The sequence below is a fragment of the Parasteatoda tepidariorum genome, chromosome 5 (assembly GCF_982258835.1).
Source record: "Parasteatoda tepidariorum strain Cologne lab strain chromosome 5, Ptep-v5.0, whole genome shotgun sequence".
In the NCBI taxonomy this organism is placed as follows: domain Eukaryota; kingdom Metazoa; phylum Arthropoda; class Arachnida; order Araneae; family Theridiidae; genus Parasteatoda; species Parasteatoda tepidariorum.
The window spans coordinates 23,561,856-23,578,784 of record NC_141759.1 but is presented as its reverse complement, the minus strand read 5'-3'; the positions used below and the strand labels follow the sequence as shown (position 1 = coordinate 23,578,784).

General features: G+C 29.1%; 1 long non-coding RNA gene across 1 annotated transcript; it reads right to left on the bottom strand.

Moving 5' to 3' along the window:
• Positions 1 to 481: 481 nt before the first annotated feature.
• On the bottom strand, positions 482 to 15,004 carry LOC139426456 (uncharacterized). Its single transcript, XR_011637719.2, has 5 exons — positions 14,957 to 15,004; positions 10,506 to 10,610; positions 4,874 to 4,921; positions 3,309 to 3,365; positions 482 to 663 (listed from the first exon to the last, which is right to left on the bottom strand). It is a non-coding gene; the product is annotated as an uncharacterized LOC139426456 (long non-coding RNA).
• Between the last annotated feature and the right edge of the window lie 1,925 nt (positions 15,005 to 16,929).

Here is a 16,929-nt window from a genome sequence, read left to right as displayed (position 1 = left end):
TTATTTCAGAAACGAATTAAGCTTTTAATCAGGTATTAATCGACAAGTAGTTTAATCATTAACTAATTAGTAATCAGGAATGCAAGTAATCATCATATTCTATTACATCAGGATAAAAGGAAATCGTTATTTCAATTGATCGTGTTTATATTATAATCGTGGTTGTAAATGACAAATTACATTTTATCAGAATGCGTAAATTGCTTATCTGAATGAATTCTATTGCTTGGTTTATTAAATAAAATCTTTTAAACACTGAAGGTCAGTGTGATTATGAAATTATATACTAACGATACTTTAAAAGAATGAATACAATGAATATTGCATAAAATTTATGAAGTTATTAAGTTGACTTTGTAAAAATTTTAATACAGTATCATTTCTATTTTTTTACGATGTTACTTTGTCATAGTTTGTCATTATTAAATAAGCATACCTTATAAGCCAATCTTAAATTTACAAAAAACTGAAGTATTTGTTGTTTAAATTTATTGAGATTGTAATTTTTAACAAAAAGTAAACAGTTGTAAAGCATTTTAATAATAGAAAAGGTTGAAAGCCAAGGTTTACATAACTGAGCAACATCTTCGTTTGATGTTAGTATTTGAGACATCAGCATTTTCCTTCAGCATGAACTCTGTTTAATACACCTATAAAACACTCCTGGCACACGCTTGAAAAATGTAAAAGAAATGTCATGTCAAGTTTTTTTTACTTCCTACCAAAAATTTTCTTTTAATACTTTTTTGTGTTTTAAACTATTTTTAGATGAAATAAACAAAGTGCATTTTGCTGTTTGAATTACTATGTAAATGGGCCAAAGTAATTATTATTGTGAAATTTTATTCTCTACACATAATTAGCAATGGACTAATCGTAATGACACGGTTCTTAGAAGAACATCAAAGTCCAGCATCACTGGCTGCGGTCAGTAAGCGAATGGCTGAATGGTTGATCAATCTGCGTAGGGAGCGATGGTGCGCGGTATCGGTCCTCATTAAACTGTCATACCATAAAGTGCGCAACTTCGTCGGGCAGCCAAAGCTGGGGCGCCATCCCCTCTGCAGAGGATCAAAATTGCGATGGCACGTCTTCGGATCTTCCTTAGGGATGTTTTTCATTCCATCACCAAAAGCTCATTGGGCAGCTCTAGTGCTACGTAAATAAAGTACCTACCAACTCAACAAAACTTAAAATGATATTACTCGACATAACTTATTATAACACGTTCTTAGGGCATCAATTGTGACAAGTTCAAATAGTAAATCCTTATAATAGTATAACGAATACCATTTAAGCAGCTGAGTTTAAATGGTAAAGACGTAAAGTATATTTGATTTAATTTGAAATTAAAAACACAGAAGGCATAGATAATTTTCATATGGATTCCATGTATTAAGATGCAATCTTTACTTATTTTCAGTCAAATGCGTGAGTAAACACAGCATTTCAATAAATATTTTATTTTATGTATTAGTCCTAAGTTATCCAAATAAAATTTTTTTCTATTTGAGATTAATGATACATTTTTATGAAGGATTGAAGTTGCAAGTTCTGTAAATACAATAAAACTAAAACAAATGTCATAAGAAAGCGTTAAACTGAATAATTTTTTCAATGATTTAGTCCATTGCGTGTATAGACATCATTTTATGTTTCAAATAAAATAAAAAATTCCCACGAATAAAACATTTTTTTAATGAATAAAACATTTTCTTAATGTATGTAATTCCTGAATATTTAAAAAGAAAATACCACATTTCATAAAATTTCTGAGCTTGGCCTAAAATGGTTAAATGGTTCGAATGTTATAGGTTTTACAAGACTACGAATTTGAAGGAGCAAAATTTGAGTAAGAAGAACGGTGAGTCAGAAATCACAGGTTCGAAAGACTACTGGAAACGGGAAAAAAGACAAAAATGATTCAAAAGGGAAATTTTAAGTCTTAAGCCCTGGGGAAAAGATAGTTTTTTTTCTGAAATGTTTATATCTTTATTTTTAAGTTTATTTCGAACATTTAGACATAAACTTACACACCAATTGTACCCAAGTATTTCTGATTATTATTTATCAGAATTATATTAAATATATCGGGCTTATATTAAATATATAGCTGTGTATATAAAACAGATTGAGATAAGGTTTCAAAAAATGTATATAGAACGACTATAGCTGTTTGATAATTTTTTTATGTGTTCTATAAACGGAATAAAACCAAATACTTTCTTAAGAATTTATAAAATAGGGAAATATTTGCATAAAAAACTCTAACATTTGCATAAAAGAGACTAACATACTACAATTGAAGCTTGACCATAATCACATTTATGTAATAGAACCATTCATGCAACGTTATTTATGAATTGAGCCTTTCTGACTCTAGCAACTCTAGGACACTTGAATAGGAACTCAATATTGCAATTTTGAATTATCTCTCATTAAGGTCTGGTTTCTTAGGACAAGCGCCTTATCTGGGCGTCAGCGTTAAGTTGACGTTACCCTGAAGAAAACAAAATACTGGTTTGTTAGCTCAAGGCCTGGTTTCTTAGGAGAAGCGTCTTAATTGGGCGTCAGCGTTACGTTGATATAGTTTTGAAGCCATAAAAATACCGTTTTGTTAGCTCAGCGTGAGCAGTCAGTCAAACACAGACATTAACTCGCATTGCGCATGCGTTAATAACGTAAACAAATATTTATTTTGAATTTGTATTGAATTTGCGATTGTCGATCAGAGCTTTAAAGAACAAATAATGAGTTTGTCCAAGAAAAAACACATTATAGCTTGTCTAAATGAAGAAGAAGAGGAAAAAGAAGCTATGTTTAATGTTGAAATTAAAATCTTGGCTGATTTCAATGCTCTGTTGTTGGCTCTTGTCCGCCATTGCTTCTGTTGTTAACGTCACGTTGTAATCCAACTGCAGTTGATTTGGACGGCAGTTGTCGTTCAAGCTGAGGGTTCGATGACGTATGCTGTCAAACTCATAAATTGACCAATCAGAGGTAAACGTTCGTTTCAAGCTGACGCCGACGTTTCCTAAGAAACCAGGCCTTCAGGCTTCTACGTACGTACTCTATAGTAGCTCTATAGTAGGCATAACTCTGAGTTTTCGGACTGGAGGAAGAGCTTTTTTCCCCTTAAGATGCTAAGAATCAAAATTTAGTTAGCAATTTTTAAGTAGCTGTTCCATAAACAAAAACTAGATCGGTGAATAATTTTAAAAATCACGGAGTAAAAAATATTAAGTTATTAACAATAAATCTATCAATAAATACTACGCAAATATATTAAAGTACCAAGTTATACTTACATTCATGTGTGTCATTTTTGTGCATGTATTAGCTTGCATAGGATTAGCACATGTCTCCTAAAAATGTATTAGTTATCTTTAGAGAAAAAATATATTTCTTTAAAATATCATGAATACAAATAACTCATTAATATAGAAAATATAATATAGTAAATATAGTAAAATATTTTTCATCAGAAAAGTTAATGAATATGATTTTCTATGGAAAATCGAAAACTTACTGGAAGAGCATGATGTGATTTAACAAACCTGTCAACCTGTGTATATAACAATGTATGTCTGTGGGTGTCTTTAAAGACTCCTAAACCATGTAACCGAAATTGATGAAACTTGGCATACAGATAGTTTGAAGCACGAAGAAGATCATTGTCGATATCCGAACATTCTACGACGAACCGTTCGCACAAAATGAGCGAAAAACGAAATGGAATTTTCTGAATGGTTAAACATTAGTTATTGTTTTAAATTTAACTATAGACAACTTAGTTTTTTACATATTTTGAGAATAACATCAGATGTCTAGCTTTAAACCTCTATTTGATAAAAAGTAGTTCATTTTACGTATTAAAATATTGAATTATTTTATATTCGCTATGTATGTAATCTCAATGAGCAACATTATGTGATAACACGCGTGGGCTATGTCTCCAAATTTATACTTTTAAAGTTGTTTGATACCGTATTTTTCTTATTTTTATTTCTTTTGAAATGTTTTACTAAAAAAAGTTTTTATTTAAAACCAAATGTAATTAAATAGAAAAAAATATTTACATATTTAGAGACAAAATTAATGGGGAATTAATGGGTATGTATTTGTTTAGGTGAAAAGTAAAATATCGCCACATTAATATTGACGCCAATGATGCTTAATTAATTTAGTTAATATATGCATATTGAAATAAGCTGTGCACTGGGAACAAAAGTAATGGAGTTAATACATTTATTTGTCTAAAAGAATCGTAAGAAAACGTCATAATGTCAATGACGACAATGATGCTTAATTAATGTTGGTAATATGTAAATTGATATAAAAACACTGACAATAAATAAATCCTTAAAAAATGTAAAATAAATCTTTCAAATAGCTATAATTTAAAAGATGCTGCTGTAACAAAAGAAAAAGTTGCCTTGTTTTTACATTCCTATAAATTCATGTGTAATATGTATGCAAAATACAATTATTATTGCAATAAATTTTTTTCACTTAATGATAATTCAGAAATAATGCGCAAGAGCTTAAAATGCAAGAGCTGCAACAAGTCTTGGTAAGAAAAAATACCTTCCTTTAACAGACATAAACCTGGGAAAGAAAATAAATTGCATCCCTTTTTAAAATAAATATTTTAATTGATGTCGATCCTTTTACTACATTAGTCACATATCTAATAAAATCTGTTGCAAAAGACGAATATCTTGAAATCTAACGACCACGTATAGTTCATGATTTTATAAGTACGAATTATCCAATGCCCTAATTTTGATTTCTACGTATTTTTTTTCGCACTTAACATAGACCTTCTCAAAATAGTATTTAGACTTATAAATTAGTTAATACAAATACTTACTGAGTACTCCTCTAATACGATCTGCATAAGTTCGACGAAAAGTTCATGCTTAAAAAGAGAAAAATACTTCAGGTAAACTGTTGAAGAATAATACTATGTTTTAAAATGTATTCAGCGATTAACATTCATAATATGTTACGTGTGCTCTATAATAATTGCACAATATTAAATGAATAATCCCAAGAATGTGAAGTGGAAAGATAAACTTGAAGAGAAAAAAATTAATTTTAGATTGTAAAAGTCAACTTGTCTTGAGCGCTCTAAAACTTGTTGAGCTTGAAAAGAATATATATATATATATATATATATATATATATATATATATATATATATATAGTATGAAATAAACGTCCTGATGAGGTTATTATGTAAATGATGTGCACGTTACTGTGAATGACCGAAATCGGTGGTTGTTGACTTTCACCGGTGAATGTTGACAATCACATAGTCGCTTTGGTGAATGTCCGAAATATTTATTACATCCGATTTGATATTAATTTATTCGTGGATATAATTACATTTATTCGATATTTTAAGACTTACTGACGATATATTAGAAGAAACATCAGTGTTGGAGTATCGGGCGAAAGTACACCGTGAAATGGCAATTGACCTTAAAAAAACATCAGTGTAGGGTATACTGGGCAAATGTATACCGGGCAATGGCCCTTAACTAGACCTAGTATGACTAACCTTCGGTAAATGTCTGAAATATATACTAAGTCTAGTGCCACTGCCTGGTATATATATATATATATATATATATATATATATATATATATATATATATATATATATATATATATATATATATATATATATATATATATATATATATATATATATATTTAAGGAAATTTTGCTGAAATCTTACGAAACACTTATTTCAGAAGCACTTCTCGATGGAAGGAGTATAGAATGTCCCAAACTGGATATAAATTTTAAAGCGCTTCTGTATTTTTCGAATATTTTTCTCCTAAAATTTTTTTATCAAAATTAAATGAGCCGTTTTAATTATTCATTTCTAGAGAAACAAGTTTACAATTTATATTACTTTTAAATAAATAAAATACCAAATATGTTTGCTACAACTGTTCTGGTTTATTTTTTTAAAAAAATGTGCAACTATATTTCATTTCAGATTGAAATAACTAATCAACTCTTAAATGACAATCCACTTGGATTTCTTAGGACAATGTTGAACTTCCAATAAATTTCCTATGTTCTTTTCAATCAATTTGATGGAGGAAGTTATTTCTTGACTTGTTCCGGGGCTGAAAGACTTTGTATGCATACGTATCAATTCAAATCAAATGGGTCATTCTCACAAAAAGGTGATTTTTTAAGTCCCTGAGTAATAAATATTAGGAAATAGAGCATATTTCTTAATATTTTTCTTTATCATTTTTCGTGAAGTTCTTAACTAACAAATCATATGCATTTCTGCTAAATGTATTTAATATTTCATTCTTATTTTTTAATAAACATGACTTCAAAATCCCCTCCGTGGACGTCCCTACGTCTGTGGCACAAAATAATTTTTAATGCCTGTTAAACAATTTAAATGTTATTTTAATGGTTTTTGTAGTTTTACCTAGTTAAATGTTTATAGTAACTTTTTATTTAATATTTCTTTAAAAAAAATCATTTTTATAAAATAAATGACTAGTAAACTTTGTCCATCAAAAATGATGTCTCCCTCCGTGGACAATTAATATTGTTCTGTAAATATGCAATAAAGGGCAGCATATGCGAAATCCCTATAGGACAGCTGCTGGGAGGGGTAACCATTCCATTTTCTAATGTTAAATATCAGTTGTTTTTGTTCTCTTTGGTGTCAGTTTTGGATTGTTGTGTTCAACTGGGGTTTGGCAAAGTTCTCACCGTATACTCCGTGGACATCATAAAGAAGGCAAGAGAAAATTATTTTATTTTTGATAGATGAATTTTAGATTACAAAAATAGTATATTTAACAAAAAGAACTGCCCATTTTTGTAACTTTAAAATTAAAAATCAGAAAAATTCAAGAACTAGTTTTTGTCTCCTCCGTGGACATAGCAAGTTCACGGAGGAGAAGACACAGTCAATGCAAGAGACAATGTGTTAGATAACCATAATACAATTTTAATAATTAAAAAACTATTTTCTTTCAATTGATATTTTTTAAAATTGAACAAATGTGTTAATTTGTTTCTATTTTTAAAGAAAATCAATTAAGTTTAACTTTTTTTTATCGGAGAAGTAAATATTGGCAATTTTTCTAAATAATTTCTGTGATGTTTAACATTTTTTTCTCTTCAAATTTTCTCTTCAAAACCAAAATTTAAGAAAAGAAAGCAATCAAATGCTCAAATGCAAAGGAGAAGGGAGCAGAAAAAACTTAGTATGAGGCAAGCTAGACAGAAATTAAAAGAAAACCCTATATTGTTTGAAGAAAGTGAAAAAAAAAAGAGCAAGAAAAAGATTTAACAGAAAAATCGTTATTAAATGTACTTAAGTTTCTAGAAATTAATGGAGCTAGCCGTTTGTGCCCAGGGAAAAAAGAAACATTAACAAGAGGAAAAGAGAAAAAACAAAAACGTTATTTGGAAGACAGTATGTTTAACTTGCATAAAATGGTCACAAAAGAGTACCCTCAACACTCAACTTTCATGTGGAGTCTGAATTTTTATTTCAATAGTCTTTACATTTTAATTTATTAATATTCAGTGAGAGTTACTTAAGAAATTGTACACCTAGGTTAAAAATGGATGTTTCCTTTCATAACAGCATGATTAATCGGAAGTAGCTCTATCTCTAATAATGACATATTTTATTATTTACTTATTAATGTTAAACTCATATCAGTTGTGCCCAATAATTAATGAATTAGTCTTCATTGACATTTTATATTTTATAACATAAAATGTCTCCTCCGTTGACTATTACATCTCCTCCGTGGACATGGCAGAATTTAAAATATTTTAAATCTTGTACAAAATAAAATAGAAAACTTGACCATTATTATAAGGACATATAACAAAAATAATATGTTTGCTACAACTGTTCTGGTTTATTTTTTTAAAAAAATGTGCAACTATATTTCATTTCAGATTGAAATAACTAATCAACTCTTAAATGACAATCCACTTGGATTTCTTAGGACAATGTTGAACTTCCAATAAATTTCCTATGTTCTTTTCAATCAATTTGATGGAGGAAGTTATTTCTTGACTTGTTCCGGGGCTGAAAGACTTTGTATGCATACGTATCAATTCAAATCAAATGGGTCATTCTCACAAAAAGGTGATTTTTTAAGTCCCTGAGTAATAAATATTAGGAAATAGAGCATATTTCTTAATATTTTTCTTTATCATTTTTCGTGAAGTTCTTAACTAACAAATCATATGCATTTCTGCTAAATGTATTTAATATTTCATTCTTATTTTTTAATAAACATGACTTCAAAATCCCCTCCGTGGACGTCCCTACGTCTGTGGCACAAAATAATTTTTAATGCCTGTTAAACAATTTAAATGTTATTTTAATGGTTTTTGTAGTTTTACCTAGTTAAATGTTTATAGTAACTTTTTATTTAATATTTCTTTAAAAAAAATCATTTTTATAAAATAAATGACTAGTAAACTTTGTCCATCAAAAATGATGTCTCCCTCCGTGGACAATTAATATTGTTCTGTAAATATGCAATAAAGGGCAGCATATGCGAAATCCCTATAGGACAGCTGCTGGGAGGGGTAACCATTCCATTTTCTAATGTTAAATATCAGTTGTTTTTGTTCTCTTTGGTGTCAGTTTTGGATTGTTGTGTTCAACTGGGGTTTGGCAAAGTTCTCACCGTATACTCCGTGGACATCATAAAGAAGGCAAGAGAAAATTATTTTATTTTTGATAGATGAATTTTAGATTACAAAAATAGTATATTTAACAAAAAGAACTGCCCATTTTTGTAACTTTAAAATTAAAAATCAGAAAAATTCAAGAACTAGTTTTTGTCTCCTCCGTGGACATAGCAAGTTCACGGAGGAGAAGACACAGTCAATGCAAGAGACAATGTGTTAGATAACCATAATACAATTTTAATAATTAAAAAACTATTTTCTTTCAATTGATATTTTTTAAAATTGAACAAATGTGTTAATTTGTTTCTATTTTTAAAGAAAATCAATTAAGTTTAACTTTTTTTTATCGGAGAAGTAAATATTGGCAATTTTTCTAAATAATTTCTGTGATGTTTAACATTTTTTTCTCTTCAAATTTTCTCTTCAAAACCAAAATTTAAGAAAAGAAAGCAATCAAATGCTCAAATGCAAAGGAGAAGGGAGCAGAAAAAACTTAGTATGAGGCAAGCTAGACAGAAATTAAAAGAAAACCCTATATTGTTTGAAGAAAGTGAAAAAAAAAAGAGCAAGAAAAAGATTTAACAGAAAAATCGTTATTAAATGTACTTAAGTTTCTAGAAATTAATGGAGCTAGCCGTTTGTGCCCAGGGAAAAAAGAAACATTAACAAGAGGAAAAGAGAAAAAACAAAAACGTTATTTGGAAGACAGTATGTTTAACTTGCATAAAATGGTCACAAAAGAGTACCCTCAACACTCAACTTTCATGTGGAGTCTGAATTTTTATTTCAATAGTCTTTACATTTTAATTTATTAATATTCAGTGAGAGTTACTTAAGAAATTGTACACCTAGGTTAAAAATGGATGTTTCCTTTCATAACAGCATGATTAATCGGAAGTAGCTCTATCTCTAATAATGACATATTTTATTATTTACTTATTAATGTTAAACTCATATCAGTTGTGCCCAATAATTAATGAATTAGTCTTCATTGACATTTTATATTTTATAACATAAAATGTCTCCTCCGTTGACTATTACATCTCCTCCGTGGACATGGCAGAATTTAAAATATTTTAAATCTTGTACAAAATAAAATAGAAAACTTGACCATTATTATAAGGACATATAACAAAAATAAATAAAGGCATTTATGTAATTTTTATCACTTTTTTAATTACTTTAATTTAAGAATTTTTTTTTAGTCTAGTTATACCTTTTCAGTGAGAATGACCCAAATCATGTTTATGTACTTTTTAAATAATCTTCTTTCGAAACAGCATTTGGGGCAACGTGCTGCAGAAACTGTCGGTTAGGCGGTACGGCTTATCAGATTTTTGTTATTAATATGTTCAGGTATAAATGGATTTTAAGTTAAAAAAGTACCGGCACTCTTAAAAGTTCCCAACACTGTTAAAAAATTCCTGATCTAATGACAGTAAAAAGTACCGGCACTCAGACAGCCGGTATTTTTTTCCGTAAAATCTTTTTTAATCGAACGATATTACGGAAAAAATCGATTATTACCGGAACATGTTACGGAACAAAAAATCAGAAATACCGTAATTTTCACTTTGATAATTTCAATAAAATCATCAAATCACTCCAATTAATTACATATTACAGTATATTATTTTACAGCAAAAATGGACTTTTCGGTAAAATGGATTTTACGGATGATGTTCTAAAACTGCCAGTTCTTTTTACCGTAATTTTATCAGGGATTTTTTACAATGTTTTTGTAAGAATAAAATTTATGAATTGTTGTAAAGATGACACTTTTTTACTATACCTGCTTTTCACGATCCATTACACAGAAATCAATATATGTTGCTTCTACGTCTTTCCATTCTATTTTGGCGCAATTTGACAGAGCCTTTATAAACTTCTTCATTTTCTTTAAAAAAATGAGTACGCTCTAAATTATCAGTTAATTATTAAATAGTACAGTGAACCGAGGGAAAAAAGATAAGCACCCTTAATAATTTACATGTTAGAAGATTTTTACATTCTCAAAACCAAGTAACTTTTCACGATCCATGACACAGAAATCAATATATGTAGTATTTACGTCTGGCCATTCTATTTTGGCGAAATCTGACAGAGCCTTTATAAACTTCTTCATTTTCTTTAAAAAAAAATGGGTACGCTCTAAATTATCAGTTAATTATTAAATAGTACAGTGAATCGAGAGAAAAAAGATAAGCACCCTTAATAATTTACATGTTAGAAGATTTTTACATTCTCAAAACCACTAGTAACTTTGAGATAGATTTTATAAAGATTGTTTTATTGGTAATCAATTAGTGTTAATTAAATTACGAAATTAGGCAATAGAATTATTTTTATTAATAAACATTATATTCTTTTTCAATGTATTTAGATCTTGAAAATATGGTCCCATTAGTTTGGTTTGTAAAGCGCATACAAATGTTGTGAATACTACTTGTTAATTTGACGTTTTACGTAATTTTACATTTTCTCCTTGTCTTGGGAACTTAAGCAAATCAAAACATATTTGCTCACAATTATAAGAATTTCTTTCCAAATGAAATATCTTATACTTTTTTTCCCTTGAAAACCCCTTTGTTAATTTTTTATTGTTTTATTATTTTCCATAGGAGTAGAGAAAAAAATTTTAACAGACATTTTTAGAAATTTGAACTCTACTTTAATATACGCAATTTTAAATCACAAAAAGCACAGTTTTGGTCAAAGATACAATAAAATTGGTCACGCAAGTTTTGAGTTATAAATTTAAAAAAAATTGTATTTTTAGATTTCTGAACAAATCACCAATTTAGTTCTAATTTTGAATCTGCCAAATTTTGAAAAATTTGTATGCCTTGCAATTCAGATTTTCATTGACAAGTTTTATCTTTATGCAAAAAGACATATTACAACGTACCAAAATATTTATTAGCTTAAATGTTTTAGAGATATAGCAAAATATGAAAGAATTTTGAACATTGTCTTTACTAAATTATGGTGAGCTAATTTATCAACTTGCAACTCTTCAAAACATTAGAGTACATAAAATTTCATCATTACATAGAACATAATTCCATTTCTTCCTTTTTTTTATTCTGCATACTGCGCAAAAGATAAATGAATCACCCTGAATAAATTTTGACCTAATTATCAGATCTTCAGGTACTGATAATTAGGTCAATTCATTAGGTGATCATTAGGTCAAATCATTAGGTGATAGATCAATCGAAATAATTCGAAGGGATCACCTCAAAAGTTTTGATTAGTTAGAACAGACGATATTTTAAGTTACCATATCAGATACAAAAACGGAATCTTGTTCCACAAAACATGGGGTATCTACAAACTGGAAAATGGCGTGCCTATCGTTTAGTCAGGAAAGTGACCAAAGCTTTGACCCTTCAATGATTATTTTACTATTTGCGTATTTCCACGTATCTCGAAAATATTTTAAGTGAATAAAAAAAAAATTCGAACACAATTATGGAATTCGTTTTTTTCCATTCAAAAAAAATTATTTTTAATAATTATTTATATTTACTATTTTATATAATAATCACTGAAACATAATTGAATTCATAAAATTTTTTTATTCATTTTGAAGAATGTTTTTAATAAGTTCAATTTTTAATTTCTCAGAAATTATTCAGCTGATTTTGTGAAAATTTTCTATTTCGGAGGATAAATATCTTTTTTATCAGCTAAAAATTTGTATACCTTGCAGTTTAAAACTTTTTGAGCATTATTAAATGAAATAATAAAAAAATGAAAAATATTTACTAAAAAATTTATTTTGCACTGAATTATCTTTGAATAAAGAAATTTTGTTATTGTTTGTAGCAATTTTTTGCAATCTGGGGCGAAAGTATAAGAATAAATAAATTAAATATAAGAATAAAATAAACGTGAATAAAGAATAAACGAAAGTACATAAATTGAGATGGAATACTTTCAGTTCCATAAACGAGGATCTTCCTCATAGTGTAATGCCTTTCTCAGTGTTTAGATTCTGACGAAGTTTCTTGTTTTTAGAACTGAAACTATTATATGTCAATTCATGTATTTTCCTTTGTGCTTCCAGGTGATTTTTGCTTTAGTCTACATAGCCTAAAGCATCACCCTTTCCTTCGTCAGATAAATATAAAGGGTCAAAACTTTATACCGAGCTATGGACCGAACTAGTGTTACCACATTTCCCAGATTGCATCTATCCCCTATACTTTTAGGATTAGGAACTCGAATCAATGAAAAAAAAAGGAATGCTTATTCTGAAAAGGATTATATGTCTGATTTTGTTACTTAAAATATCTTCTGCACTAATTAATTAGCATATTTAAGGTCATAACCTCGAGCCATTTAGAATGATTTCTAATGCGCGGAGATCCAATTGTTAAATCAAAAGTTATGCAGGGTGTTTTTTTTCCTTTTCTTTTCCATGCGCACTGTATACTCAAGAGTTTTCCAGTGCAATATTTCGTTTCTGCACTTTTTTTTTCCACCGCGATTACTCAGACCTGTTATAGTCATGTAATATTAAAGTCGTAAATGGTAAAAGCAATCATAGTCACAAATGTCACAGTTCTAAATTGCTCCAAAGAGATCATAATGTTACTTTGATGTCACTGTATCATGTGATAACAATGGAAGTCTCATTGACTACTTATTGTGACTTTTGCCAATTGGAAGTGACAAGCATACTTTATAGGGACTGAAGTGACTGAGAAACAATTTTGCAACTTTGTTGTAACTTTGATTCCCTAAAAATCGTAAGGAAAGCATTTCACGACCAGTTTAATTATAGTTAATTTCTTGTGACTTTTCTCATTCTGATTTTATATTCAGTTTTTAGCGAATTTATTTCATTGATTTCACGCTACTCGTATCACTAAAGTTAGACCAGTCAGTTAAAATTCATGTAAGCTGTTTTTTGGGAAAGTCTAAAAATTAATTATACGAATCAAATAAAATCACAAATAGTTACAACAACACACACTTACGGATGGGACCCGTTTAAATAGTTCTGATTACCTCTCTAAATGACTACGGAACTTTTTTTTTCCCGTACAAATTCTCTATTTTCTAACATTCACAGTCTCAAGAATAGAGCTATCAAATTAAAGAACAATATTTAAAAAAATTAATTTCATTATTTTTTAGAATATTGTTATTTTGAAGAAGTAATTTGAATGTAATTTTCTTCCGTTTTGGAGATAGATGAATAGGCTTATATTTTCTATGTTAAAAATTCCAAGTTTTAAGCGAATTTTATTGTAAAAATTTTGATGAAATTTGTCTCATTTAAAAATATTATTGCTGAGGCAAGACCGGATTTAATGGGGGTTACTGGGGTTGCTTCCCCAGGATTGAACTAGCTCGCCATGCAAAATTTAAAAAACGGGGGCAGTAAAATATGCAAATAAATAAAATAAATTTTATAAGAACCCTTTACTACAATTTCCATTGTGACATAAAAATGAAAGAAGAAGAAAAATGTGAAAAGAAACTATATACATTACAACGTTTAAGTAAGTCTTGCCTAAGCGGAAGTTAGGCCTCCAACATTCAAGGCTACTGAAATCGCCATTTTTTTTGACGTCAAGATAGGAAGTTCTTCATAAGTGATTTGCCGACAATTTCAATGTTTTGTGTTTGTGCAACAAACCTTCGATTATTTTCACCTTCCTTTGTACAGTTTCAACGATGCCAAAGATCTACACTGAGATGTTGAAAGTATACATATCAAGGCTAGAAGTCTAAAAAAAGTTACTTTGTCCCTTTTCGTTAACGTCACCTAGATGTCAACATGATACCACAATGAGACCTTTAATTGTCGCAGGAATTTCATCCTGCGAAAAAAACGGGGCATATTCACGTCTCAACAGGGTGTTAGTGTGAAAACTGTGACATATTCGAGTTTCAACAGGATCATCATGTGACAGATTCTTGTCTCAACAGGATCCTTGCGCGAGACGAAACTGTGGCATATACCCGTCTCATACCTGTCACTGAAACTGCAGTTTTTTTTTTGCAATCTGATAACTGTGCTACCTGAGTATGAGCTATGAATTTATATTTTGTAGTTGTAAAATATAATGCTTACATTGATATGAGTTAAAAATTTTTAAATACGTCAACAAGTTAGAATTTATCAAAGGGACCTCAAAATATTAAGATCAAAGCGATAAAAAATTATCTTATCTATTTCTCCAAATTTGTTTTTATACTCAAGCAACTTTAAAAAATTAATCTTACCTCCTCTGGTACCAGCTTTAAGCATGCATCAAACTCATCACGTGCGGCTTTATCTGCAATTAAATTATTTTCAGTTAATGAAAAAATTGTCATTTTTAAAAATAAACAACTTTCTGATATTCAATATTATATAGCAAAAAAAAAAAAAGACTTTAAAAGATTAAGATATCCGTTGCTAAAATTGATATTTAAATAAGAGTTTGGTTCTTAGGTTAGGCTTATTAGAAACCAATTCAGGTGATAACTAAAGTTTAGCTGAAGTTCAGGTGACTTGGATAAACTTTTGGCAGTTACAGAACTGTATTGGCTAAATTATTTCTTATTTATTTACTTTTGTTACTTTGTAACCGAGGAAATTTCACTAGAATCAGAATGATCAGAATTGAAGTATAATCAGAACAATCAGAATAAGTAGAATCAGAAAGGAAATTCTTTCGAGGATGGTTGGTGAGTAAATAGAATATTACTTTTATTTTCGTTAGAAGTGGACACGAGTAAATTAAGAAAAGTCCGAATACTGTTACTGTAGTTCTTTACATTTTTAAATTCAGTAATATATTTTTCTTCATTTTTGGGGGAAAAGAGTAAAAATAACATTAATATAATGTCAAAAAAATCTTCAGTTTTAAATCCTAATATTTTTCTCGAAAAAGTTCAAACAAAAATAGTTAGTCTTTCTTATTTAAAATTTTTTTAATTCCTATGAATATAATAAAAAAATATCTAACTACATCATAATTACATACATTTCTGCGAAGCCCTTTTTATACATGTTATAATGTATGCAGGAGAAAGTATAGTAAAACCTGGTAAATGAAATTCGAATTTCTGCTGGAGCTAAACAGCTCGACCTAAAAAAATGTCAAATTTAATTAAGATACCCATTGTTTAGTTGTGTACAATATATCATTCTTAAAAAATCATATATGTATTACTTTTTTTATCAATGAGTTTTTTTCTAGAAAAAGCAGAATCACCCTATCTAACACTTCTAGTGGGGTTGAAATAGGGTGCATGAGAATTAACTTCTAGAGCAACCTCTTTGAGAAATTTAGGTATGCTTGAATTTCTGTGAAAATGTAGCATACATTTTAATTTTTTACGACAATTTAAAAATATTATGGATGTAATTTAATGTTATGTAGTTATCGTCTTCCGCTGACCTGAATCTTTCGTGTGTCAAGGGAAGATACACATCAAGGGGGGGGGGGCAAGACTAAGACTAATAGTAACCGACCTATCCCGAAGGAGTTTGCGGATAAGGGTTTCGCCTGTTGTCACGTGAACTAAACACTACAAAGCTACCGAAAAGTACAATCAAAACTAAAAAGATTGATACACACAGGAAAAATCCCAAAATCGAAAAGATGATAAAAATAAAACAGAATAAGAATTAAAGGTGCTTAAAACATCTAAGTGAATAAAATTAACTAACAATAAAAGTGTCAAAAATACAGGTAAAAACATATAAAAAGAAAGGTCAGGTAAAACATCAAATGGTAAAAATATGAAAAATCTTATTAAATACAAATTAGACCAAAATAAGATTAACAGAATAACTAAAATAGTCGACTGAAAGTCCAAGTGTCCCCCTTTTAAGGCTAAATGACTCTAACATTAAAAATGTTCGAAGGTAAACCTAAGTTTCTCTAAAAAGGATAAACACTCAAAGATGACAACAGGTAAGACAGAGGGTGCTGAAGTTCACCAAGGTCAAGATTTCATTGGGCAAGACTAAAGTAAGACTAAGGTTCATGGCGCAAGACTTGGGTAAACCCGGTCTTATGCTGACGCAAAGGTTACCGAAGCGAAACAGAATAACTAATGGATTAAATCCTAATTATTTAATCGGGTATGAATATTTAATAAATGTATAATAATCTGATCTAAAAATAATTTTTCTATGTGTAATAAAAAACAATAAGTATCCACACGGACACCATGAATATATCAATAAAGTCACACAAAAATAA